Source organism: Vicugna pacos, chromosome 1 (assembly GCF_048564905.1).
Source record: "Vicugna pacos chromosome 1, VicPac4, whole genome shotgun sequence".
In the NCBI taxonomy this organism is placed as follows: Eukaryota; Metazoa; Chordata; class Mammalia; order Artiodactyla; family Camelidae; genus Vicugna; species Vicugna pacos.
Genome location: NC_132987.1, coordinates 84,126,201 through 84,154,091, shown reverse-complemented (window position 1 = coordinate 84,154,091; position 27,891 = coordinate 84,126,201). Strand labels below are relative to the sequence as shown.

The following is a 27,891-nucleotide window of genomic DNA, read 5'->3' as shown; positions in this document are numbered from 1 at the left end:
AACCATGTGTTCTTAAACCACTCAGCCATTAGTTTCATTTTTCTTCACAGGGAAATTTTGTACTCCCTTTTCTCCTAATGAAAAGTCAGGAAGTTCACACCTCCATATGCAGCTGAAAGAGGAGTGTCCAGTTAGACTTGGAATAGAAGGTAATAGTCTCAGGCCATACCATATTTTTCATTTCTATAATGTTTTGCAAAGTCTTTTTTTCCAAAAGTCATTTTAACATATATTACTTTTTCCAAAGGTCATTTTAACATACGCTGTTTCCACAGTATCTTTACAAAGTAGAGAAACAGTTGTCATCTTCACTTTTGATAAGGAAACTGTGGCTTAAAGACATGAAATATTTTATCCAGTCACTTTTTCATGCCAAAAATGGTATTAATTCCAGTTCACCTGACTCTCAATCTCATTCTCTTTCTAATCTTTATGACTGAAAACTTGAATTTCCACAACTGCTGGTAACACTGCAAAAAATAGAGGTTTAAATTGCTTAGAGAAAAGGTCTTCACCTGACTCTCATTGATTTATATGTTACTTAGCTACATTTGTAGCAAAAGGGAATGAAAAATAATAATTTACTCTTTCTCCTAAGTCCTTTTGGCCCTGTCCTATAAGGGAGAATCCCAAGGTTTGATCAATGAACACTACAAGTTCAGATTGTATTATCTGTCCCCATGAACTTCCTTTTCATTACTTTTTGGATCCTAATTAGTCCCACATGACGGATAGACAAGTGTCTAGTCCCTGCCCTACCCCTGCTCCCCGTCTTCCAGAGAAGGAAAAAAAAAAACCATAATCAAGGTACAAAGAGGAGCCATTATGAAGAGCTTTTCTGAACAGGAAGAAAGTGCTTATACTCAAATGCATTGTAATTAATTTGTTCATACATTCAACAAAATATTTACAAGATCTTATGATGGGCTAAGCTTTTGATCAGGTGCTAGGAAAATAGATTTTAAAGATAATAATAAAATAAAATGAAGTAAAATAAAATAAACTGATCTCAAAGATCTTGTGTCCAGTAGGAGATCTCAATTGTAATGCTGTATTATAATGCTATATGCTGACTGCTCAGAGATGTCCAAGGAAGATGCCCTGGGGAGTGAAATAACATACAAAGACCTAGATCATGTAGCGACACTAAATATTTGAGAAAGAGGAAACATCTATTTCCACTGCAATGCCACCGAAGTTGTCCAGGAACAAGGTAAACAATGAGGGCTGGGAAGGGTTGGTGCTCTCCTTCCCCCACCCAAAGATGTTTTCGTGTAGATACAATCAGCGTCAGGGCAGTTTTCAAGGGAAAGAAGTATACAATAGGCCCTTGGAGGTCAGTGGATGGCTGGGAGTGGGCTGCAGCCATCTTCCACCTTGGTGTTCTGGGGAGGAGGGCCTGGGGCAAGTCTATGCCCACTTGACTATACCCACTTCCTTCTGACCCAAAAATATTTCCAGGTTCATCGGAGAGGTTTGGTAGAAATTAGTCACCCTGAATGATAAGAAATATATACAAATAAAACACAAGAGAGATGAGGCCCTGGTTAAGGGCAGCAGAGAGGAAGACAGATACAAACTGAAAGGAAGAGGGGGCAGTGTGTTGTTCTTGTCTGTTATTTTCTCTTGAGCAGAAATTTTAAGCCATTTAGGAAGCAAGAGTAAATTTTAGAAACTCACTATAGCTAAACAAGATTTACGTATTATACTATTGATAGGATTCCATCTTTCTTTTGCTCTATTGTTTTTTCTTTTTATTATTTAATTTTGGCACATTCTGACATCCTCTCTGAAGAGGACTTTTCACAGAAATAACAAAGGAAAATATGTCAAATAAATACCTCTTAATCTAACAGTATAATTCAGTTCTGATATGCCCATTGACAATAAAGAAGCAAATAAGCAAATAAATTAGTAAATCAATAAATGGCTTCAGGAGTTTTAAAATAATAATTATAAACAGGACACTGTGACCAAACTGTGATCTGGAGTAGACAAGTTCAGGACTGAAGAGAGAAGAATAATAAATGGTAAAGGAACAAGTCTGTTAGAGCTAAAGTGTTTGTAAAAGGAAAATTCCAAGTACATCTCAGTCTCAGCGTCGGGGGGTGAGGGCTGTTCAAAAGCCTAGGGGAAGAGCCAATTGAGATCATGTCCGAGGCTGAGGCCAAAGGGAAGTTAATATGAGAGAAATCCAAGAGGTATATCTTTCTGAGAAATAGTCTTTAAAATATCTGGGAAATAGGTTGAGAATTGGAGGTGAAAGCACTCAGTTATCTGTGTTAGTTGAATTTTTAATGTTGAGTAATTTTATGGATCAAGGCAATCAAATATTTTTTAACATGATAAATCTGCAATGACTGATCAGAGGCCTCTAGTGTAGGATGATTATGCTAAGATGAAGTCTAGAAGCCTAGGGTAAGAGACTGGGCTGCTAGTGGTGAGCATTCCATTTTCCCAGTCTTGTTCTAACCCACTGGGTTTTTCCTACGGGTGAAGGGCTATCCACTCTATTTGGACAGACCATCATTTTGACTGATGTGCCTCTGCTACCATGATTGTTAAGTATTATAAATAACACCCTCAGAATCCTCTCCATACCAGCAATGTGGCCTAATAACAAGAAAAGAGTCCTAGTCAAGTAGTATGTTTGCTCCCAGCTGAATATTGCAAAGAGTAATCCTGCTGTTGTAATATTCTTTTTCTAATCAGTAGGACCAACTTGCAAGCAGGATCTTTGGGGGAACTGTTTATACTAAAATAAATAACTATATAAGACAATATATTATATGGTAACTGTCAAGGAGACTAGCCTTGAGGAAACTAGGATTGTCCTTTGGCATGAAGGAATCCCTTTGGAAAACTAACCCTCCTGATCCACTCACATGAGTATTCTTGCCCTACACCTGGGGAGGAGATATGCAGAAGCCTTGGTCTCCTGGAACATTTTTGAGTTTAATAATACTGAAGATATCTGTAATCCAACCAAGAAGCAAATCTCCACATCCTTTTGGACTCTTGCCAGCCTCTTCTGCTTTTCTCAGTGATCAGTCAGCTTTCAGACCCTGCCACTGTCATGCACAGAACCCTTGCTTCATGCCCTGCAAACTTTGGAACTCTCTAACTTTCATGACCTGTTGTGTAATGTGTAAGGAATGGCAGCCAGATAAATCATTAAGCATAGTATTAAACATGCAAAGTGACAGTCATTCCACTTGGGAGCTAAGCAGCAGGGATAAGATCAAAACAGTAGATGTGCTCTGGAGGAAATTCTCCATCCAGAGCAGAGACCAACGGCTCCATGCAGCAGCTTGCTGAAATCTATATCTTTCAGGAATCCAGCTCTCAGCAGGCAGAGGAAATAGAATTATAGAAGGAAGTTGAGGACAGAAGCATAGGAAAGGCTATTCTATATTCAATGAAGGTTTTTTTTGGAACATATTTTAGTATTTCCCCTTATTTAGTATTGAGACAAGTCAATGAACCTCATAGAGTATGATAAGCATTTATTCTGATTCAGAAGAAAACTATCATGGACGAGTCTGACATTCAGGTGTTCCTTAGACACGTCTCACCTCATGGAGTTTCCATTTTTTCTGTTTGTTTTTCACTTAGGAATAACTTCCCAAGCATCAGCCTTCTCAGACATCTGGTCCCAGATATCAAAAACAACAACAACAACAAAAAACCAAAACAACAAAACAAGCTCAGACAGCAGCAAGTTCTTACAATAGGACAGGTATTTGCTTGGTTTCACTTCCAGAGCAGCCTGCATATGACAACACAGCTTTGATTTTCCTTCACATTCTTTTATCTTACACATGTCAATAAACTGAAAAGAAAATATCCACAAGCTCAAATTTCAAAAACAGGAACAGAAAAATTAACAGCAAACACATAAATATATGATATAATGGCATACAGCATAAGTGCTGCAAAGAACAATAAAATGGAAGAAGAAACTACAATGCAAATATTCTCAGATGTGCTGTTAGAGAAAGCCTCCTTGGTCTGGGGGTATGGGAGGAATAAGTTGAACAACTATATAATCAAATAAGGGATCAGAGCACAGAGCATGATTTCTATTTTACACAGAGTATGATTTGTAGAAGATAGGACAAATTTAGAAATTACAGAAACTTAAAAAATATAGATGAGTGAAGGTGGTCAAAAGGTACCAACTTCCAACTATAAGATAAATAAGTTCTGAGATTATACAGTACAGCATGGTGACTATAGTTAACAATAACCTATTTTTGAAAGTTGCTAAGAAAGTAGGTCTTAAAAGTTCTCATCACAAGAAAAAAATATAACTATGTGAAGAGATGAATGTTAATAAAATTTATTACGGCAATCATTTTGCAAATATACATACTTCAAATCATTCTGTTGTACACTTAAAACTAATCATTGTTATATGTTAACTACATCTCAATAAAACTGGAGAAATACATAAAGATGTCTAATATTGTCTACATTCACAAACTTGTAAAGACTTTTGGCATATTTTCTTTACAACAATTCTGTGAAGTTGCTAGAAGATATTAATATTATCCTCTCTCCATTTTACAGATGGTAAAACTTAATAAATAAGAAATTCACATAGTTTGTGAGAGGCAGAGCCAGGATCATGAACAAAGACTTCCTGACCCTAAATACAGCATGTGTTCAAAGCACAATATTTATCACCTATAACTAAAGCTAGGTATTAAGCTTTGTGGAGGAGCTCTTTTATTATAGGTTGAAAACCAAAGTTGATCTGCCTATTATGGTCTGCACTATTGATGGCCCCTGAGTGGAAGTCCACGACTATCTCTCTGCCCATGCCTTCTTCCTCTTACAGCTGATTTCAACCAGAATGGACCCATAACCCAAGAGGGAAGAGTAACCAAAGACTTGATTAAGTTATCAGTTCCCAACTGGTAATAATTTTAACTAAGAGGTCAATGATCTGTAGACATAGAGCTAATAGGTGAGCTGAACTCAAGTGGAAAAAAGCTCTTTGTGTGAGAAGAAAGTAAGTTCACTGAGAGAGAGGAAATGTAAGAAGGAGGGAAGAAAAGAAAGGAGTAAACTAACTGAGAAACAGAGGCAACTATATTTTCCCTGTAGAAAGTATAGAATTGCCAGAGATACTGCTTCAAATCCTCAACCAAAGTATACACCATTCATGGCAACTACAGCACTGGTAGCTGGGCTGAAAAGACCAATGATTTTTATCCCCTTTAATATCTCCAGGGACAAAATTCCTTCACTTGAATGAGTGTCAACAAGGATGCGATAGGAGCTGGAGAACTGTCATCACTTGTTTTCTAGGAGAAATAAAAACCATAGATCATCTAAACATCCCTTCTTGGCTCTCTTTTTCAATTTCTCCACCCACTGTAAAGAGCTATAGGATTTCAGAATTGGAAAAGAACTAAAAGCTTGTCATATCCAAGTAGGTCAAGATAATTTCATTTCATTTTGCTCCATAATATCCCTGTGAGGTTGGGAAAGGCAGAGAATACAGATGGAGAAGCTATGGCACCAAGAGGCTTCACTTTCATCCAGATCACGGGGCTTACGTGTGGAAAGGAATTCCTGGCTTTGAGCCCTGTGTCTTTCCTTCAGCAACAATTACGTGACAGGACACATTTTAATCTCTTAAAATACTCCCCAGAGACACCTTGCCAACCTCAAAAAGAACAAGGCTTAAGATTTTCCACTTCAGAATAACCACAGGCCAGTGGGGCCACAAAACAGAAAAATCTTGAATGAAGGCAAATCAAACAAAAAGTAGGGGCTGGGAAAAGGCGGCTATTCTGGGATTTAGTCGCTTATACAACAGGATGTGTTCAGGAGAATTCCCAGCTTGCTCCCTGGTCCTATCCCTGTTTATTGGGATAAATTGCCCAAGTGATAGGGTTTTCCCAAGTCCAGCTTTCCTTTGCCAGACAGAAATAACAATACTGATCATCAGGATGCTATATAGAATACAAATGAACAAAATAAAAGGAGAACTGACAAAATGAAGAACTAAAAAATTATGAGCTAAGAGAGCTGAAAAGAGGCCTTGAGGAGTACTTGAGCTCTGAAATATAGAATAAGGTGAATTATTCTCCTCTACCTTGGCAGGTATTAGAGACTTGCATACACGTACATGTATTCATATCTCCAGAACACTTTGTCCAACAGTCGGAAAGAATGCAGAATGGAGAATTCATTGATCTGCTTCCACTATTTCCCTCCACTTTGGGCTCTTTGCTCAGTCCAAGAGGAGACGTTGATTGGGAGAACAGAATTAGCCATGAACCAGGGTAAAATTTATTTCTGGAAACCTTCCATCCATTCCCATCCTTCCCACCATCCCCATCCCACTGCTCAGCTGCCCTCCCCACTGTCTTTTGCCAGATTCCAGCTGTGCATGATTATCCAAGGCCCTAAATGACAAGAATGTCACTCACTAAGAAGTAAGTTCCATTTCCTTCTGAGCTTACAAAATTAATAGCTATCACATACACTTCATGTAATCCTCCACAAACATTGGTGGAGCGCTGTCACTTACTAGGTGCTAGCTTCAGCTTAGAGTCTTCTTATACCAAGAACATTCTTAACCAGATGAAATGCAGTGAGGCTCTGAAACATGACAGTGCTAGAAATGTCAGATATATAGCAGGTCAATAAACTGTGGTGCTTATAATCCTCATAGACTGAGAGGACAGCAATCCATGTGGAGCAAGGCTGGTGCTTAAGTAGCTGAACAGAGGCAAGATCTGACAGTGGCCTCGACCTTCATGGTCTCTGGTCAGCCACCAAGCCAGAACTTTCATCCATGGTCACATGAATATCAAGAAAGCTCAACTCGGGGAAGGCAACATGAAGTCTAAGGATAAGAGTGATGAACAAATATTGACCGGGCTCTGAAAAAGAGAGGCTCTGAGGGGATGTAGGAAAGCTTGTTCTCTCTATGCCCAAAAGACAAACAGTTCTTTTCATAAAAAGTAGAGTGAAGTCTAAGGCACACATGTGACCTCAGATTGAAGAACAGCTAAGTTTTTACAGATTTCTCCATTGATATTCAGAAAGATGCCCCATGTTTCTCCATTCAGTTAAAGTGGCATGTCTTCAGCTCTCATGACACTTGTTACGAATAAACCAGACTAGCCTGGTTACCGTCTGAAATTCTATAACAAGTATATTTTAGCCTTGGCCAGCATTCTAAGGAGAACAGCAGAATTCCCACCACTGCAAAAGTCCAAGGAAATCAGAATATGAACCTACCATTGATAAATTTTCTCTTGACATACACAATTTTACTGAAACTGCTGGCTTGGAATTTGAAATGCAAAGATGTTTTATATGAAAATTCTACAAGGACATATGGCTTCAGGAAAGTCCATTTTACCCCTATTGCAGTAATGCCTTATCATCTACTGGTTCTGAATTTACTATGTTCTTATATCTAGAAGCTTTTTCAAAAAGGTTCAGAGTATAATCACAAATACAAATCCTCTTTTTCTTTATTATTTCCTTTGAATGGCACACCGATGTCCAATATGAAAGATACTTCATTAGCATTGTCGCTAGTAGTATACTCCTTCCTGGGTTTCTGAGACATCAGCCAAGATCTCTCTATGTCTCAGTCCATGAGCACAATTATTATGGACTGCGTGTAGATCTCTGTTTTCTAGGAAGATACATGAGATAGAAATTGGCAAATTGCAACTGCACTTTAGAGTGTCTGGTGAAATTACTTTGGATCCTTGATGTATGGGAAAGCGGTTTGGATGGCTGGCCAGACCAGACATTGTGCACGCTCATGCCAGGGGAACCAAAGCAATATGCTGACCCATTCCAAACCATCAGAGGGAAGGCTGCTGAACTAGGGAAGTCTCTAGTTCTGAAGGTTGGGTGATTTAAATGCTCGGTGGGGAAAGTTACTGGTCAGTTGATAGGTCAGCTATGGTCTGAAGACTTTTTCTCTTAACATAACAATTTGTCTTCAGACTTTTTAAAACCTCCAGTAGACTCTATGTGAGCCAAATATTTAGTGGTTTTGTGAAGTTTTTTAGTATTCATGTCAAACGCAGTTCTTTATAAACCCATTTAAAATGCTGTTTCTTTTCCATATGGCATTCTGAAAGGGAACAGGGAATTGCAAATTTAAGATTGTGACAAAAAAGAATGCTCTTTGTAACTATTTCCGTACTTTCTAAATTTTTTAAATGAGTTTGATTTATATTGTGCCAAGGCTGAATATCATGTTTATCATTAGGATTGTGATTTTTAAAAAGCCATGTAGTCCCTTGGCAACTGGAATAACTGTACTTATGGTATGTTGTAGGCTATTGGTTTTTATTTTTTACTTCATTTTGAAGCTTGATTGACTGACTCCAAAAATGAATTTTGAAGAAGGATAAATCATCCAAGTTTCCTCTCAACACTTCTAAAGCATGCTTAATGTAACTTTAAAGTCTAGGACTCCAAGCTCTGTTTGCCAAGTTGTCCTTAGTCTATCGCACTGTCTTGTTATATATGCTGGGGACACCACATTTTCTTAGATTTTAACTCTTGAGGCTATAGCTTTGCCCATTTACAGTGTGACTCTATAAGATAAGATAAATAATATTCCCTTCTGAGAGGCCTTAGAGTCCCTTCTAAGCCCATGGCTCCCTTCAGGGTGGTTCTCCACCCACAGATTGCTATGTTTCATATCCTGTAATCCCCACTCCACCCTCAACTCTGGCTGTAGCTTCTCCAGCCAAAGAATGTGTGCCCAATCCAAAGACAGCCATCTGAAGCCTGTGTAAGGTCCAGGAAGGAGTCCAGCTGGAGAAGTCAACTCAACAAAATGATGCAATGACTGATCCCATCGTATCTGTCCCTTGGAATCTGACCGAGAGATGTACAAAGTTGGAGTCAGTAGAGGGAAAGGAATTTGGGAGAAAATAAAAGAAGGTAGATGGCATGACCAAAGGATAGAGGCCTGAAGGCAGCAAGGAATAGTTTGAGAACAAAGGCAGAGGGGAAACTAAATGATGAACATGGCAGAATATCACTGGGACTGTCATGCACCACTAGAGCTGCAGATCATTACAGACACTGCTGCATTCCGACCAGCTCCCCAGCTTTCTGTCAGTGTGGTTATGGAGGTGCTGAGATTGGTTCCTGTCCTTTCTATAACATACCTGTTAACGGGGATGTAAGAGTCAGGCTTTTTCCATTTCTGACAAATGATATCGGAACTTTAATAATTTATTTGCTATAAAATGAAACATCTATTTTGTGGATAGATGTTTTGATAGGTTCTATGAGGAGTACAAAGGTGAAAATCTACAATTATTATTCTCAAGGGGCTCACTGATTTAAAAAGGTAAAACCACAGAGTGTTGATGGAGGCAGGGAAGGGTTAAAAGTGAGATTCTGGAGCCAGCCTGTCTGCTTGCAATTAGCTGTATGACCCTGGGCCAGTTATTTAACCTCTTTGTGCCTAGGTTTCCTCATCTATAAAATGGGGCAACACTGTAAAACCTACCTCATAGTATACTTGTTAGGATTACGTGAGGTCAGGCCTATAAAGAGAGCTCAGAATAACTGAGGCTGTCCATGCCCTTCCCAGGTATCTGAGGTCCTTATGGAAAAGAAAGGATTTGGGTAGATTAGAAGCAACTCTGTATAAAATTATTCTTCTGGGGAAGACAATGTTTGCCAAACCAGGTGATGTAGTTGGGGAGTTACACCTAGATTCCAAGGCAACTATCTGCACAACTCAGTGCCCTTGATCCTTGGCACAGAAGATCCCTCCTCTCATTGGTCACTGACATGCTAGGGAAGGAATTTGGCTTCCTTGTCTTCCCACCCGCTCTCTGCTCCTACCTTTGCCAGACATCTGGTACATATGCAGCTCTTGTATCGGCTTCACCTTTCCCCACATGATCTTGCTCTCTCCCTTTCTCATTCCTCCTTGTACGTTCTTACAGGAAAAAAAAAAAGGGCAATTTTTTTTACAACATATGTAACCACACAAAACATACATTTCCCTCTTGGCTCTGGAGTGTTCATGAGTCGATCAAGACCATCTGTGCTGGCATATCCAATATCCCCCAGTCCACCCCACCCCCTAAATCTAATCCTTTCTGTGTAATTTAGCAGAGTATTTGTGCTACAAAGCCCTTAATAATTTTTAAACAAAATTGCCTTAATACGTAGCAATTGCTAAATGCAATACGGAAATATTTATTTTTCTTGCCAACTATAGATTCCAGAGTCTGTAGCTGCCTTGCGCAACTTACAAAACTCTGTGTGATGCAAACCATGTAAGACACATTTCTTAAAAGCTACTCCTTTGGGGAGTCAAGCAACACATCACATTCAATTCTACAAGAAGTGAACATTGCAAATTATCAGCAAGTTAATTGCCCAGGGCAAGAACTCAAGCAAGCCCTATAATGTTTAATTTCCCCTTGACCCTTTTATGGCTGACATCTGATAGGCAATACTGAGTCTTTCCTGTGGCACCTGATTTCTAATTGTTGACTTGTGCTTATTATCACCACAAAACACTCAGGAATAAGTTCTACTCACAGACAGGAATCCAGTTGGAAAGTTAACACCATAAGAGCATCCTGAAATATGTAATATGGTCACATAACTATAGTCATGGATAAGCACTGAAGATAAAAAATAATTTTTGTAATCCTATACTTAACAAAATTATTTAAGAGTTTATGAATTTTCCAGTGGATTTAGAAATATCTAAATAGTCATTCTTTTAGGAATTTTTTGAAACCCCATGAGTTTGCCACGTGATCCAATGAATCTGAAATTTTTTGAGTTCTGCTGGATCATTCACCAAAGCCGGCTGAACCCTTTGTTGTATGCAGTACATTTGGACTGATTCAGTGGAGAGCACAACAGGTCAAATACACATTTTGGGCCCCAAGAAGTTTACAATCTAGGAGAAGAAAAAAGACATGCATACATGTGGTAGGCATATTAATAGCCACTCAAAGTTGTCCACTCCCTAATCTCTGGAACCCGTGAATATGTCACCCTACATGAGAAAAGGGACTTTGCAGATGTGACAAAGATTAAAGACCTTGTGATAGGCAAGATTATGCTGGATTATTGAGTGGGTTCAGACTAATCACATGTTTCCTTAAAGTCAGAGAATCTTTCCCATCTATAATCAGAGGGAGATGTAAATGAGCAGGGACATACAATGTTGCTGGCTTTGAAGATGGAAGGAGCCATGAGCCAAGGAACGTGGGTGACCTCTAGAAGCTGGAAGAGGTAGAGAAATGAATTCTCCCCTAAAGTCTCCCGAAAGGAATATAGTCCTGCCCACACCTTAATCTTAGCCAAGTGAGAACCACATCAGATTTCTGACCTCCAAAACTCTGTTGTTTTAAGTCACTAAATTTATAGTAACTGATTATAGGAGCAATTGGAAGCTCATACAAGACATACTTTTAATACAATTTAGAAAGTGTTGATCACTATAGAAGAGATATAAAGTGAATGGGATCTTAGATGAAGGTTAGCATGACAAAATTGACTCTCCTTATCTTCTCTTTCACTATTGTTGTTCTTGATTGCAGATACGTATTCTTTTTGGATTTGTAACAAAGAACATTCATATCAAAATATCATCATAAGGTCCTCCCCAACTTTCTGGAGGCTCTACAGCACAAAGGTAAGGAGACCATGCAAATGGGGTAAGTGATTTGTCTAAGATGGGAAACTGGCAAAACTGGCTAACCTTGAACCACACACAGCCCACACTCAGGAGGCAGTTTCCAAAGACATGAGTAATATAGCTAAAAGTACATTTCTGGGATCACAAAGATAGATTCATGAGAGAATCACAGTGATGGCAAACACCATACTATCTAAAATCTTGTTTTTATTTTTAAAATTATTTTTATAGCATTCCTAGAGTCTGATACCCACTTTAGCAAGATTAAAAAAATAGGTCCAAATAGTAACTCCTTTCCTGTACTCTGCAGGGTGAGTCAAGAATGGAGTTGGAATTGTTAAGATGTCTCTGATAAAATGGAAAATATAAACAAAATAAAAAGGAGGTTAAAAAAAGCAGAATCTAAGTGGAAGGCAAAAGTAATAATACCTTATATTTGTTCACACATATCTGTAGTGATCACACTTAATATTTATATTGATGCTATGAAGGCCCTATTATCTTTGCTTTTTATCAATGAAGAAACCAATGCCCCAGAGAATCAATGACCTGTTCCTAAGCAGCAGTGCCCAGACTTAAACCAAGGAGTAACTAGAAAACTGTATCTCTTTTTTGTTGATATCGTCCAAGAGAAAGATACCAGCCTGGAGGGCAGGTGCTGTGGATGCTGACAGCACTCCTTCATGCCCAGCACTTAACAGAATGCCTGCACACAGGAGGGCATCAACAATGATTGTGAAATGAAGGGGTGCAGTATGGTGAATGGCAGTCCTCTCTGTGTGCTCCATCTCCAGACAGCTCTCAACTAGACTACAAGACAGCTCACATTCTGCAAGCTCCTCAAGTGATTCTAGGCAGAAGTTTTAAGCCTTTGGGACAGATTCAAGTCATCACCCATGGAGCTTTAAAAACTTCAGCTCTCCTGGCACCTCATCTTGCTGTTGTAGGACCTAAGTAAGACCCTCTTTGGGCTAGGTCTCACAATGAATCATCTAATCCCACTGAGACACAGGTTTCAGGACATTACAGAGCAGAAACCAAATGGTTTTACTCTTTCTTTTTTCCTATTAAACAAGGTAAAATAAACAAACGATACCCAAACTTTCCATCCTCCTGACTTGAGTGAATACAGTCCTTCACTATAAGCAGAGCTGGTTTTCCTAGTAACAGGATGTTCCCAGAGAGGAGTTGTACACATAGCTGACAATCAAACTGCTGATGGAGAAAAAACAATAGGCAATTGAACAACTGTTCTTGTTGGGTGGAGAAGTCAGTATGTTTCCATGTATAGCCAGAAATTGAAGGTTCATGAGAATATCGTACCATAACCTTCTTACCTCTTTCCTTCCTCTCAGGGCCTTGCTTTTCTTTATTATCTAACAGCACCCCAGAACAACGAGCACTCATATCTAAACAGAGGTGGAGTTTGAATGGGAAATCTGCAAACAGTACATGTTCTCCCTCACTATAACATGTAACCTGTTTTCAGTAAAAGGCGAACAGACAACTGGCTGAGTTAAGAACAATGGTCACAGTTTACTGAACGCATCTGTTTTCTTAAAAAGGCAAAATTGTTACCTGATGGTGTGCAGGGTTCTCTTAAGTCCATCTCCAGGGTATGATTTTTGAAAGAGGTCCACACGTTATTTGGATGCACACTAGAATTGATGACCAATGTCCCATAATCACAATCTCCACATAGGTGAACCATGGCCAACCCTCACTGATCTATCACAGAATGGGTGTGAGTCTTGAATCCACAACACCCTTCACTGTCTTAATGAAATAACTTTTCTCAGTTCTCTTAAATAAAAAGAAAAGGACTGGTGATGTCTAGCAAGGGTAATATTATATAAACAAACAAACAAACAAAAAACTCTGAAATTACAGCTAAAAAGAACTGGAGTAGTAACAAATTATTTTAAATGATCTGATGCTAGAATTTTCTTAAAAGGAGAAAAACAAATGTTCAAGTAGCACTTTTACAAGACAATCCCAACAATGAGGTCAGCCAAGCAAAGTGGCATTTTTCCTTGGAATTCATTGAGGTATTCAGGTCATAACTGGCTGTGGCATTTGGGAAAATATGGGGGAAGAAACTTGGCTCTTGGAAAAGAGGGAAACATTATCTCATTGCCCCAGAAGCTCTCTTTCAAACTCCAGATTTGCAGTGGGACATTTAGAGTTAGAATTTTCAGTAAAGAAGAAAATACACCGAACCCTCAGATTTCAAACAAGGGGAAAGATGAAGGAGATGATTAAACAAAAAAAAAGGAAAACTCTGGAACAAACAGTCGTAGATAGCTGAATGGTCAAATAATCTAACTGAATCATAAGAAACAATGACGTCGTGTCTAAATGTTAAGTTGGGGGTGGGTGTCTTGTGCCTATGATATCATTGCACATATTTGTTGAACACAGGTGCACTGAAAGGATGTCACTCTCATGAAAAAGCTTCATTCATCAAGTTTAACATGATAATTCTTTATCATATTCCCTCCAGGAAATCTGTCTTGTTTTTTATATTTCTTCCTTGAAAAGATGGGAGATTATTACTATCTGTAATCCATCACTTGATCATGTATTTCAAGAGTACCCACTATATGCCTGGCACTCTGCCAAGGAATATAAGAACCACAAGAGAAATAAAACACGATGTCTATTTGCATGAAACTTAAAATCTAATTGTAGAAATAGAACTTAATGCAACTTAAGTAACAATTGTCTACCCGCTGCCAGTTAGAAGTAAAATATGATTATCGGAAACAGAAGTGAGCAATGTGGACTAGGGTATTTGGGGAAAACCTCAGAGGGAGGTTGAAGTTGACTGAGTCCTTAATAAATGGAATGGAGGTGGGAGGCATTAAGTGAGAGAGCACGAAATGAGCTCAGAGGCAGTAAAAAGCTCAGAAGGTACAAGAAAATGAGTATATCTGCTTGGCCACTGGGCTTGAAACATATATATTTGAGATTTGGGGTATGAGTCATGGAAAAAGACTGTGGTCCAGTGGAATGAGCCCAGGTTTTGAGACTGAATTCTGATTTTGCCACTATAACTTCAGCTTCCTTCTGATACATGCTGAAAAAAGCAGAAATTTTAGAATTGTTTATTTGAAAATGGCTTCTGACTGATCTCTACTTGAATACTGCTGCTCAGTCTGTATGCTTCTCAAAACTGCTTCTCCCTCTGCCTAGGACTATTTTCCCTTTCCCTGGTGCAGGTCACTCGCCAGAACTGTTAGACACCCTCTATGGATAGGATGCTGCTTCTTACCTGTGAAGAGTTATGCTGAACAAGATGCAGTAGTGTCCTGACCCGTTCTTCCCACAGTGCTGTCAGACAAGGCTGTACAAGCACAGCAGGCTTAGGGCAGTGGTCCTCAGGTTGGGCAGCACATTGGAATCATCTGGGGAGCTCCTAAAATACTGATATTCAGACCACTGAATGAGAATCTCATTCAGGTGGAACCCAAATATTAGCATTTTTTAAAGCTCCCGGGTGATTCCAATGTGCAGCTAAATGTGCAGCTAGGAATGAGAACTAAAACTCTAAAGTATCATCTGGGAAATTCTGCTAGATAGGAATGACTGTCACACGTCAGGTTCCACAAAAGGATCTGAAGGAAGAGAGATTTGTTACTCAAGGTTTCACAACCTAGCTTAGGTAGGGCGTATCCTTCAAGCACAGTTCTCTTTATGTTCTGTCCATCAACATGGGTTTCAGATGAACCTGTTCCCTCCTTTGATTGGCCAGTGAGCAACTGTTGAGCCATGTTAGCATGGTTCCCCCAAATGAATTATTCTCAGAGATAGTACAGTCTAAACCTATAAAAAGGAGTAGGAATATTTTTATACCTGATTTATAAATTTCTCACAATTAAGTCAACATTTTACATAATTATGCAAAGGTGTGTTCATTTCTTTCCTTTCTTTTGTCTCTTCTCGCCCATGCCTTTTTCAATTTGTGGCTCACACAAAAGTAAGGAAAAAACTCAATGATGCACTGTATCCATTAATGGGACTCTTTTAGTTATACATAGATTAGCTGAAGTGTGAAAATTATCTCAAAAGAATTACACGCTCAAACTTTTCTTTTGGTCTATGAGGATTAAGACAATATGGCTGAAATCCTCTAAATAATACCTGAGTAAACTTTGGCTGAGTATCGTAGGCTTTCTGAGTCTTAGTCTTCCCGTCTAGAAAAAGATAATAATTGCACCAAATTGCAGGATCCTTAGGGTACTATATACCTCACTTATGAAATAACATATATGAAGCACAGTATGTGCAATATTGGAGGGTCTGAAAGTTGAACATTTTTAAACCAATTTGAGTAAATAGGTCAGCTTTTCATTTTAAGCAGGGGGAAAAGAAAAAAAAAGGATGGGAAGAGAAGAAAAATAAAATTTGTATTATTTGAATGCTCACCATGTGCCAAACCTTATGTTAAGCTCTTTATAAATATGTTATCTCATTAGTACCTACCCATGCAACAGTTATTAATATGCTTATTTTTGTAGATGAGAAAATTGAGACCTAGGGAGTTTATTAATAGAGAGAGAAAGCAACTGTGCCAAGATTAGAAAACAGCTTTTAGGCAACTTTTATTTGTGAACTTTCCCTGGGCTGCTTTCTCCCCAAACCTCCATTAGATGCCTGTAGTTTCTACAAAGGTATCTGACTCTTGCAACTGTCTTCAGGTGTCTGAGAGCCTTGAGAGATTATCAGAATTTCTGCCTGTATGCACATATATATGTTGTGTGTGTGTGTGTGTGTGTGTGTGTGTGTGTGTGTGTGTATTTATGTATGTATTGTCTAGGTGGAGAGAGGAATTCAAGTTGAGTGCATTCTATTCTTTCATAGTATATTGTCCCCACTGGTCCCTGCAAGACCCATCTCATTCCTCATTTTTTTTTTTACCTTTTTTTTTTACCTTTTTTTTTTATTGATTTATAATCATTTTACAATGTTGTGTCAAATTCCAGTGTTCAGCACAATTTTTCACTCATTCATGGACATATACACACTCATTGTCACATTTTTTTCTCTGTGATTTATCATAACATTTTGTGTATATTTCCCTGTGCTATACAGTGTAATCTTGTTTATCTATTCTACAATTTTGAAATCCCAGTCTATCCCTTCCCACCCTCTACCCTCCTGGTAACCACAAGTCTGTATTCTCTGTCCATGAGTCTATTTCTGTCCTGTATTTATGCTTTGTTTTTGTTTGTTTGTTTGTTTTTGTTTTTGTTTTTTAGATTCCACATATGAGCGATCTCATATGGTATTTTTCTTTCTCTTTCTGGCTTACTTCACTTAGAACGACATTCTCCAGGAGCATCCATGTTGCTGCAAATGGCATTATGTTGTCGGTTTTTATGGCTGAGTAGTATTCCATTGTATAAATATACCACCTCTTCTTTATCCAGTCACCTGTTGATGGACATTTAGGCTGTTTCCATGTTTTGGCTATTGTGAGTAGTGCTGCTATGAACATTGGGGTGCAGGTGTCATCCTGAAGTAGATTTCCTTCTGGGCCCAGGAGTGGGATTCCTGGGTCATATGGTAAGTCTATTCCTAGTCTTTTGAGGAATCTCCACACTGTTTTCCATAGTGGCTGCACCAAACTGCATTCCCACCAGCAGTGTAGGAGGGTTCCCCTTTCTCCACAGCCTCTCCAGCATTTGTCATTTTTGGATTTTTGAATGCCTCATTTTTAAAATGACCATTTATTGTAATTTCCCACTTCTATCACTCACGCCCTTCCATGGACTCCCATCCAGATATATTCTTGGTTAATTTCACTTGCATTCTTAGAATAGTTATTTTGACTGGCGTGTGTGTGTCCATGTGTGTATGCATGGTGTGGTGAATATCTTATATTTCCAATTTTCTTTCACTCAATATACAATATTAATTTTAAAAACTCTACTCATATGTACTTCAAGTATTTCTTCATTTGCCACACATACTCCATAACATGCACTAAATCACAACCTCTAGTGGCAGACGCCAAATTTGGCTGCAATACCTCAATGCCACAAACAACACCATTCCTCTATAGACCTGTGTGAGCCTTTTTCTGGGGCATACACCTAGATGTGGAATTCCTGGGCCACACATTAAAGCTATACTTTGTAACTGAGTTCTGCTCACTAGCATGGCCTACAGGCAATCTACTTGTACAGAAAGGTTCCTACTTTAATCCCACACAGCCTCCAGCACTTGGTACTCTCAGAAGAACATGTTATTTTAAAATAACATTCACCTCTATTAAGTTCAAAATCTAATAAAGAGAGAGATGGTCCAAAGAGGGTCATTTCATAAATGAAACCCTGGCTTGATCCCTTCACTCTGAGAGACTGAAAACAGTACAGAGATGTGCTTTGTGTGTCCACTAAAGGAGAGGATGCTGCATGCCCTCCATTTGGAAGGATAGTCAGTTCTCTCATTTAATGGGAAGACTTGAAGCTTTCTTTTGTAACCACTGTGGACTACAAAAATATTTTTCACATGAGTGAGATGAGCACAAGTGCCTTGGGCCCACGGTCAGCCTGCCAAGGACAAAATGAGGACACCAGAGTTTCACCTCAGGGCACAGACCTGACAAGACTACAAGGCAAGGAGGGCAAAGAAGACACAGACAGTCTATGACTTCAGGACTCACAGGACAGTGGGGAAGACAGAAGGCAAACAGTAATTACCGAGGATACTTGTGAGTCTGAGAATTAAGTACTCTCACTGAAGTGGACCTTTGAATCATCTGGACCTCAGAGCCTGGTTACATCTGATCCGTACTTCTTGAGTCCTTATCACCTAATTTAGAATTTGTCTGGCATGTCCAGATCCATCTTTTTGGCCAGAAAATTATTCAAAGATTAATGGTCCTGAGAGAAATAATGTTCTTCACGCTAGATTTCTGAGGAGCTACTCAATCTCTTTCTTAATTCGGCAGTGAGAATGACGGGCTGGAACAAAAGTAATTTTGACAGGAATTGTCCTCATCTGTTATTTTTCCTAAATCTCGAGAGGATTTGGTGGGCTCTTGAACTTTCCCCTTGAGCTAAGTAGTTGGAAAGTATTTTGACTCCTGGCAACTTACCCAGTAGTTTGATAAATGTGACTTAGCTACCTTAGTTCTGGCTTGTGGAAAACAGCAGAATTTTCTATGGTCATTTTGAACACTGTTACAAAAGAGGAATCTTTTCTTTCCTATGGGTGGGCTCTGTAGACAGGAAGGATTGTGAAGGAAAAATTATATGGTAATAACAAATCTGATTGAATCCTGGGATTTTAAATATGACAAGCTAGTGCTTTTCTCTCCACATTGTCGATTACATGGTGTTTAGAAGTAACTGCTAGGTTTTCTTTTAAATCTATTAGAAAATATTGGTGTGTGATTTTCTGTTGATATGACACATGGAATAAATTTTAGCAAAAGGGCTGCTGTCTCCCTACATGATATGTGGGTTATTATCTGTGTTAAACAAAAAAATACGGAGCTTTTTATTTTACTTTGTAGAACTGAAAGTCTACAAGAGGATGTATTGAGATTAAGAGAAATCTAGCATTCTCTTTTTCCACAGTCATCTTAATGGCTAATATAATCGTGCCAATTATGAAGCTGAGAGGATCCAGTAATGATACCGTTTGTTGGGTGCTTACTTAACCTTAGGCACTGCATCATTTGCTCATTTCTTTATACATTTAACAAACACCTATTGAGTGCTTAATATATGACAGGTACTCTGCTAAATACTGAGGCTATAATGAAAAGACTTAGTCCCTAACCAATGAGGAAGACAGAACCCAAACAGAAAAGAAGCAGATAATCATAAGAAAACATTTTGAATGTTAAAGAACAGGGCATTATGAGACAACAGAAGGATAATCAGGCTAAGGAACATGAAGACAGAGGAAAATTATGTTTAAGCTGAGACCTGAAGGATGAATCCAGGAGAAGAGAGAAAAGAGGAGTGATTTATAGATATTGAGAACAACCTTTAGGAAGATTACAGCCAAATGAAAGATTAGATCATATTCAAGGAACTGGAATGAGTCCTGGTTTCCTTGAGCTGGTGTGCAATGAGAGGAGGTTGTATGCAGTGGCCATATTATGATGGTCTTCTTAAAGTACATTTGGGACTTCAGAATTTAACCTAAATCACGTAAGTAGTAGTACCTTCATTTAATAGATAAGAAAATTGGCTTTGAGAGGTTAAATATGCTCCTATTATCCAGTAAGTAATTGCTCAAGCCAGATTTTTAAACAAGTAATGCCTCCCTCCAAAATCTATGACTTCTACCTGTTAATTTATGGCCTCTCTTCTAATTTACATAAACTTAGCCACTGAGTGGCCATATCCTGACCAAGTGTTATATTCTGAGAAACTGTGACCCAACATTCTAACATGAATTTTTAAAGATTAAGTATACATTACTGTCACTCAAGAAAATTTCAGGGTGGGAGGAGTTTCTAATCATATACCAAGATAAGGATTTATATCCCTTTTTCTACCTCTTTTGGTCTCAGTAACCCCCATGCTTTTAAGTTTTTCCCTAAGTCTCTCCTTTTCTTGGGTTCTAAATACAATTGCTCTAAGCTTTGTCCACACTCCTTCATTCCTCACCCTGATTGTAACCTTCATTTTTTCCTGCTCATAACTCTCTGCCCATCCCACTGTAAAGTCGGCTATCATCTACAGATGCTCCAGTTCTTTCCTCTCTCCTTCCTCCAACTGGCAGAGACAATTAAATTAGAGGACCTCTCCCTGGCGATTCCTGTTGGAGGGGACAATCACCAAAATGATCTTGGCTGAGAAGAATGCAGATGAATCTTAAGCCTTATATCCTAATGAATGAGGTGTATGTATGGAATATAACTGAGAGCCCAGGGTCCTAGAAAAAGGGCTTCTTCTCTGCAAATACAAAACACCAATTCTCCATGTATCCTGGAGTGGGAATCATAATGAAGGTCTGGCCAGCCATTAAGAAATCTTTTGGAGTAGGGGGAAATATGGCTTGCTATGTGCAGCTCTGGGAAAAGCAAGCCATTTCCTTAACACCACTGCCCCAGAGAGAAATTGCAAGCCATTCTCACTTTAACTAAATTAGAAAAAGGCTTCCTCTGAAATGACTCAAAAGAGAAGCTTCAGTTTCCCAAACATATCACCACGAATTACCTGCAGAAAAACTCCTTATGCCTTCATTTACTGTCCCACCCACACCTATTGATAAGAGCAGGTAAACAGAGTCATTTATGGGGACTTGATTGCTTGTGGGAAGAAGGTGGCATCAAATAAACAGAATGGTGGAAGCATAACTAATGGCGGAAACAGAAGGAAACTCTAATCAAAATCTTACGAAAGACATGAATTACAGCATACACACATGAAGAGTTTTTGGACCAAAAAACAACTTAAAAATTAATTAGATAAATTTAAAATAAGTTGGCTATCACTAAAAATTAAGTTGTGTAATTTAAAATATACATCACAAAATACTGAGAAAGGAAAATCATAGGTAAAAACATAAGAGATATAAAGAAGAAATAGAAATAGACTTGGTAAAAGTAATAATCAAAGAAATACTAGAATGTAAACTCCATGAGGACAGGAATCTTGTGCTTCTTTAGCATTACCAATACTTAAAATGGTGCCAAAACCCATAGTCAGTACTCAGTGAATAAATGAAAGAATAAATAAAGAAAAATTAACCTAAGCTGAAGATCAAAAAGGTACACTACTAGATGAGGTAGAGCTGTTTTTCTCTGCTCCTCTGCAGTAGACATGAAGTGGAACTGGCAAAAGAGACTCAGCCTAATTAGGAGTTTGGGATTAACATATACACATTACTATATATAGATAAACAAGGACCCACTGTATAGCACAGGGAACCATATTTAATATCTTATAATAATATATAATAAAAAAGAATCTGAAAAAGAACATATATATGTATAATTGAATCACTTTGCTGTACATCTGAAACTAACACCACATTATAAATCAACTCTATTTCAATTAAAAAAAAGAAAAAAAGAGAGAGAGACTCAGCCTGGTCTGGGAAGCTCATTCTCTCAGACACCTGAAAATCTCTTATCCCTTCCCAGAGATATCAGGACAACCAGGAGGTATCAGCCCTCATCTACTGAGAGACATTCAGCAGATTTATTTAGGGACATTCCTTCTCCACCTTTAGGCAACACTAGTAGGAGCAACACATGCTCTAGCATCACAAAGTAGACCAAAATGACACCACAAAGGCTCTAAATAAAAAAATACCATTGGAGTTACAGACAGAAAGAACACCAAACCTCATGTGATAAACAGAACAGGATACCGCTTGTAAAAATAAAAGATTTAAATAAAATCCTGTGTCCCCTAATATAGTAGACAAAAAAATGTCAAGAACAGAAAATCACCCACCAAACTGAGAACCAAGAAAACTGCAACTTAAACAAGAAAAGACAATCAATTGAAACCAAAAAAAAAAAAAAAAAAAAAGGATCCAATGTTGGAATTATCTGACAACAATCATTTAAAATTTTCATAAAAAGGCTCAAAAAATCAACTACAAATTTTCTTAAAACAAAATTTTAAAAATAGTAAATATTAGCAAAGAGAAGTTATAAAAAATAAAGTAGCAATTATAGGGCTGAAAAATGCCATAACAAAAATAAATACTCACTGAATGGACTCAAAAGTAGAGTGGTGATGATAGAAGATAGACCCGATGAACCTGAGGACAAAGCAATAGATTGGTTGTTTACCTAATCTGAAAAGCAGAGAGAAAACAGACCAAAAGAAATGCACAGAGTCTGAGGGACCTGGGAGACAATAAGAAAAATCAACACTTATATCACTGGTGTTCCAGAAGAAGAGGAAGAAAGTGGGACTGAAAGTGTATTTGAATAAATAATGCCTGACTATTTTCCAAATTTGGTGAAAGACATAAATCTATAGTTTCAAAAAGTTGAGCAAACCCCCTAGAAGTATAAACTCTATGAATTCCACCCCAAGATATATCAAAAACTTTTGAAAACTAATCACAAATTTTAAAAAATCTTGGAAGCAACTGGACAGAAACTGCACATTATCTATAGTGGAATCTCAATTCAAAGTGGATTTCTCATTGGAAATCAGGAGGCCATTTGGCTGTGACACAATATTTTTCAAGTGCTAAAAGAAAAAAAAATCCATTGTGAATTCTATAGCTTTAGAAATTATTATTCAGGGATTAAGGGGAAATAAAAAGCATTCTCAACTGAGAGAAAAGTAAAAGAATTTGTTACTAGCAAACCTACTGATTAGCTAAAAGAAGTTCTTCAAACAGAAGAGAAATAATCAATTGAAAGAAAAAAGAAAAAAGAAAAAGCAGAGAGGGAGAAAATATAAGGGTACCGTGGTTTTTTCAGTCAGCGTTAATTCCTTGAAGAGTCATCTAAGTTGTTTATATCAATTGTCCATTCCTTCTTATCCCTGAGTGGTATTTTATGGTAGGTATATACCAGAGTTTGTTGAACCATTTGCCTGTAGAAATAAGGATAGATTAGTGATTACCAGGAGTCAGGATTGAGAGGGAAGTTGAGACAAGAGGGTTGAAGGTATGGTTATAAAAAGACAAGAGGAGGGGATTCTTGTGATGTTGAAACTGCTCAGTACCTTGATTGAGGGACACATGAACCTGCACATGTGACTTAATTGTATAGAAATTAATACAAACTAACACATACATACACACACAAATTAGTAGAAGTAAAACCAGGAAAGCTGAATAAAACTGGTGCATTATATCAATGCCAATGTTGTAACATACTATTTCTGCAAAATGCAAAATTGGGGAAAATTTGGCAAAGTACGCACTACATCTCTCTCTATAGTCCTTTACAACTGCATGTAAATCTACAATCATATCAATTAAAAATCTCAATTAAACAAAAAGGTCAACTACTGCGGTAGCCTGCCTCCAAGGTGGCTCCTATGGAGTCTACTCCTGGTATTTATCCGTGTAGAGCTCATAAAAGACACTGAGGATTCCACCTTACTTTCCTCTGGATCATGCACTTCTGGGAAGCCACACATCAAGCTTCAGATTTCCTATCTACTACACCAGAAGACAGAGAGAGAGTTACAGATTTGTTAACAAGACAAAAAATCAATTGTAAAGATTCTTATCTTTTCCCAAGATATCCTTCATTATCGGATCTCACGAGGATTAAAAAATTACATGCCCTCTCTCTATGTATTCTGGCTGAAGCAATTACTTGAGAAAGCACCATAACCAAGAAAATGATGTGTTTACTCTGTTGATAGAACAAACGTTTATTAGAAGATAATTGGGATCAATGAATTTGGTAGTAGTCATAATGAAATCTGAGTAAGTGGTTTTAATGTATTTGAAAATCATAATGCAGGTAATAAGCAAGAATTTATGCAATAAAACATTCTTTGAAGGAAAAATACATTAACAAGGAAGCAATATTACTTCAGGAAACCCAGGAGCTGGAAGACAGGTGAAGGGTTTATTTGGAAAGTAAAACCATCCTAAAAGTCTGATTTCCATGAGGATGATGGGCAAGACTGGCCAAATAAATAGTGATTAGGGATCATAACATTACTTAATTTTGATACGCTCTGTAGATGTAACTATTGCAAATAACCTACTAAAGATAAGAAAGCAACCACTAGTAAATCACTAGTCATACTTCCCAATTCAGAGGAAGAGAAAAGGAACATTTGAAAAAGAATCTGAGAACGTATTTGCTTTAGATTTCACAGCAAGGCAGAGATTAAGTGTCTACACTCGGTCCATCTGACTCCAAAACCCACGTATTTTTACACTATTAATTGGCTCTATTTATGATCCCAACAGGTCTATACTGAGGACATTCCAAGGTAACAAGCATGTATCTTATGTATTCATTATTTCTAAGATCAGAAAACAAAGCAAATGCTAACAACTTACCCTCGGAGCTTCAATCGGCACAGCAGAATAGTAGGACTGTGAAGCAACAAGAATAAAGGAAGAAGAGAGGGGACAGCATAGCTCAAGTGGTACAGCGCAACCTCAGCGTGCACTAGGTCCTGGCTTCACTCCCCAGCACCTCCATTTTAAAAAAATTAAATAAATGAACCTAATTAACTCTCCCCCAGAAAATAAACAAATAAAACCCAAATATCTCAGAAGAATAAAGGAAACAGAAAGAAATGGTAATTATATTTCATGGTAATAGTCACTGATAAAAAAATGGATTAGATATGAGGAAATGACATTTGATTCATTCAGTGACCACCCACGAGACCAAGGAGGCAGCGACTCAGAGAACTTCTGATGTTCAGTAATACTCCAGACCTTGGGCCCTTTGATACTTGCTGTTTATTTTTTTTCACATCATCCTTATTTATGTTGCTAATAAACTAACAGCTATATGGCAGTTCTAAAGAAAGGATCTATTTCTTAAAACATCATATTCAAATATTTTTAGCACTAGCTAGTAAGGAACTCTGCCACAAATGAAACTGAAACTCTGAGAGCAGAATGGGTGAGTAAATTAGCTTTGAAAACACTTTTAAAGAAAAATTCTCTTCTTTAATTAAAATTTTATTTTTGGAAAAATTGTATCCCTCTTTCAGAAGAATAGCACCTCTTTTAGGATGTTTCTAAATGTTCTGTGACAGAAGTATCCTTTTCCCTCAGACAGTGCACTATTGGTTCTTTCCCTAAATGGTGCCAAGTGCTGTGAGTGAGGTTTCATGAAAAAGACAGGATTTGAACCAGGAGCATTTGAACCAAGAAGCACCACCAATGCTTGATATTACAACTGAAGCTACAGGTCCATGAAACCCTGAATTATGTCTGTCCTGCGGTGTGTGTGGCTATCACCTTGAAGTTTCTGAGAGAAGTCTCATGATGAGATCTGGACCTTCATATTCCAAAGCAGTCAGAACATTTTTTTTTTAATGATAAGTCTTGAGAACAATACTAAAAGATTGAAAAAGCTAGAGGCACTAGATAACAGGAAAAGATGAAAGACCCAGTTAAAATGGCTGAGCCAAATAATGAGTAAGGAGAAATAATAACCATCTGCAAATATTTGAGAGAATTACAGAACAAGAAGGGGAGAGGAATTTCTTTGAGTTATCCAAAGGGGTAAACTAAAAGAAACAGGATTAAATTGAGCAAAGAAAAATGTAGGCAGAGAATAAGGGAGAAAATGACCACGTAATGGGATCTGTCAGTCTGTGGAAGAGACATTCATGGGAAGTGGTGGAAACCCCCTCACCTGAATCATTTTCAGCTAAGTAGAAAAATTGCTCTATTAAAGAGGACTATCCAACCCTGGAAGAAGAGGGATTTGATGAGCAATATGTCTTTTCCATCTTTAATTTCTATAGTTTTGGAAAAGAAAGAAAGAAGAGGAAAACTAAAAAGGGGAACAACCTGGTAGAGTATCTTGGAGAAAAAAAAATTTAATCTAGAAACCACAGAATCACAATGATGAGCAAAGGAACAAATGAGAGACACAACCCACTAAAACACACCAGTTTCAATAAACTGGTAAAAATTTAAATCAAGGCCAAAGAGGCAATAACTTCAAATAGACATTGGATATTTATTTTATGACTTTTGTTTTCTATGCACAATAAAATATCAGACTCGTCTTGACATTTCTCTTAAGCAACTGAAGGACTGTCATAATTATCCTTGAGTTAGATGAACACAGCTGTGTTTCTCTAAAACCTCAGCAAGCCTAGATCCTTCAGAATGATCTGGGTGATTAAATCAATCATCTGTGGTGCCTGGACACCAGAAATACTGGTTAAGCAAAGAGCTAGGCTGATTATAATTAAATAATATATAATTAAATCATTAAATATCGTAGAAATTCTATAAACACATATTGATCATTGACTATAGGTAAAGTACAAGTCAAATGATGTCAGGAATACAAAGGTGCATAAAATGTGGCTATTTTTCTCCTTGAGCTTTGAGTCTACTGGACTGGGAAAGGCAGAGAGACTGGGAAACATCACAGATCTTTGGGTCACTAAGCACCAAGGCTCCTTCTTGGACTGTCTCCTTCTCACTCCTGCTCAAAGTCTCAGAGACTCAGTCTGATTTTCTTTTCTCCTAGTAGCTGTTTCTGTCCACTCCATCCCCTCTCCATAAATCCAGCTTCCCCATTTCTTACTGCCATAAAGAAAAGGAGTCAATCCCTTTTCATTTTTCATATTTAATCAGTACTAGGTTATTAACAGGAACCCATAATAACAACCAATATTTACTGTGCACTTATTCTATGCCAGGTAGTGTGCTGAGTCCTTAAAATGCACTATTTATTTTAATCCATGTCAAGATCCTATGACCTGAGTAATTGTCCATAGATTATTAAATTTAGGCTAAGGGATGTCTAAAATTTGTCCAAGTTCAAACAGGAAGGAAGTAATGGAGCTATGTTATGAGTCCATGTTGCTAGGGACTAAATTATGTGTCCCCAAATCCATATTAAAGATTTAATCCCCAATGTGACTCAATTTGGAGACAGGACCTTTAGGGAGATAATTAAGGTTAAGTGAGGTCATAACAGTGGGCCCTAATGTGATAGAATTTGTGACATTAGAAAAAAAAGAAAAAGACACCAAGAGATGTCTCTCTCTCAGCAGGCAGAAAGGAAATGCAATGTGAGAACAACTGAGAAGGGGGCCATCAACAAGCCAGGAGGACAGGCCTCACCAGAAACCAACCCTGAAGCATCTTGATCTTAGAGTCTCTGTGTTTAAGCCACCTAGCCTGTGGCATTTTATTATGGCACCCTGAGCTGACTAATAGATGTCTCACTCCACAGCCTTTTCTTTAAACCACTCCTCTATTCTACGCATTTTTATTCACTAAGTTTCTGCAGACATGCTGCTGTTCTGCAAAGAAAAGTCAAAGCACAAGAATATTAATTTCTTAGATGAAGATGAGTTCCCACTTAAAACACTTTTCTCTATTTTATAATTGCATTAATCCCTTGCCCATTTTATGAAGCTATCTTATCAGTTCATGGGTGATTATTCAGTCTTGTAAGCTTAAGAAAAAGGTGCTGAAGAATCATAGGTAATGCTTTTGACAAATAACAACCTGGAAGAGTTAGTACAGTTTAAAGTTGATGAAAATAAAGGTAAGAATGGTACCAGAATTTATACTCTAAAAGGAAATGGTTT

The 27,891-nt window shown here is 37.9% G+C and overlaps 2 long non-coding RNA genes across 8 annotated transcripts in view; one reads left to right on the top strand and one right to left on the bottom strand.

Moving 5' to 3' along the window:
- Positions 1-27,425, top strand: LOC140698038 (uncharacterized). 5 transcript variants are annotated; one of them, XR_012075428.1, is made up of 5 exons: positions 1-149; positions 1,032-1,213; positions 3,616-3,739; positions 11,583-11,677; positions 12,311-12,786. It is a non-coding gene; the product is annotated as an uncharacterized lncRNA (long non-coding RNA). The 5 variants fall into 5 exon arrangements; XR_012075430.1 differs by lacking the exons at positions 3,616-3,739; positions 12,311-12,786 and adding an exon at positions 27,346-27,425; XR_012075427.1 differs by lacking the exons at positions 3,616-3,739; positions 12,311-12,786 and adding an exon at positions 13,036-13,088.
- The window catches only part of LOC140685427 (uncharacterized), a 221,162-nt gene that overhangs the window by 1,840 nt on the left and 191,431 nt on the right, over positions 1-27,891 (bottom strand). For 2 of the 3 annotated variants that reach the window (XR_012075420.1, XR_012075421.1), the window contains 3 exons: positions 23,086-23,214; positions 22,373-22,423; positions 9,859-9,955 (listed from right to left, as the gene is read on the bottom strand). This is a non-coding gene — a long non-coding RNA (uncharacterized lncRNA). Of the gene's footprint in view, positions 1-9,858; positions 9,956-10,566; positions 10,608-15,823; positions 15,877-22,372; positions 22,424-23,085; positions 23,215-27,891 lie in introns of all 3 variants that reach the window. The other variant, XR_012075424.1, reaches the window with a different exon arrangement.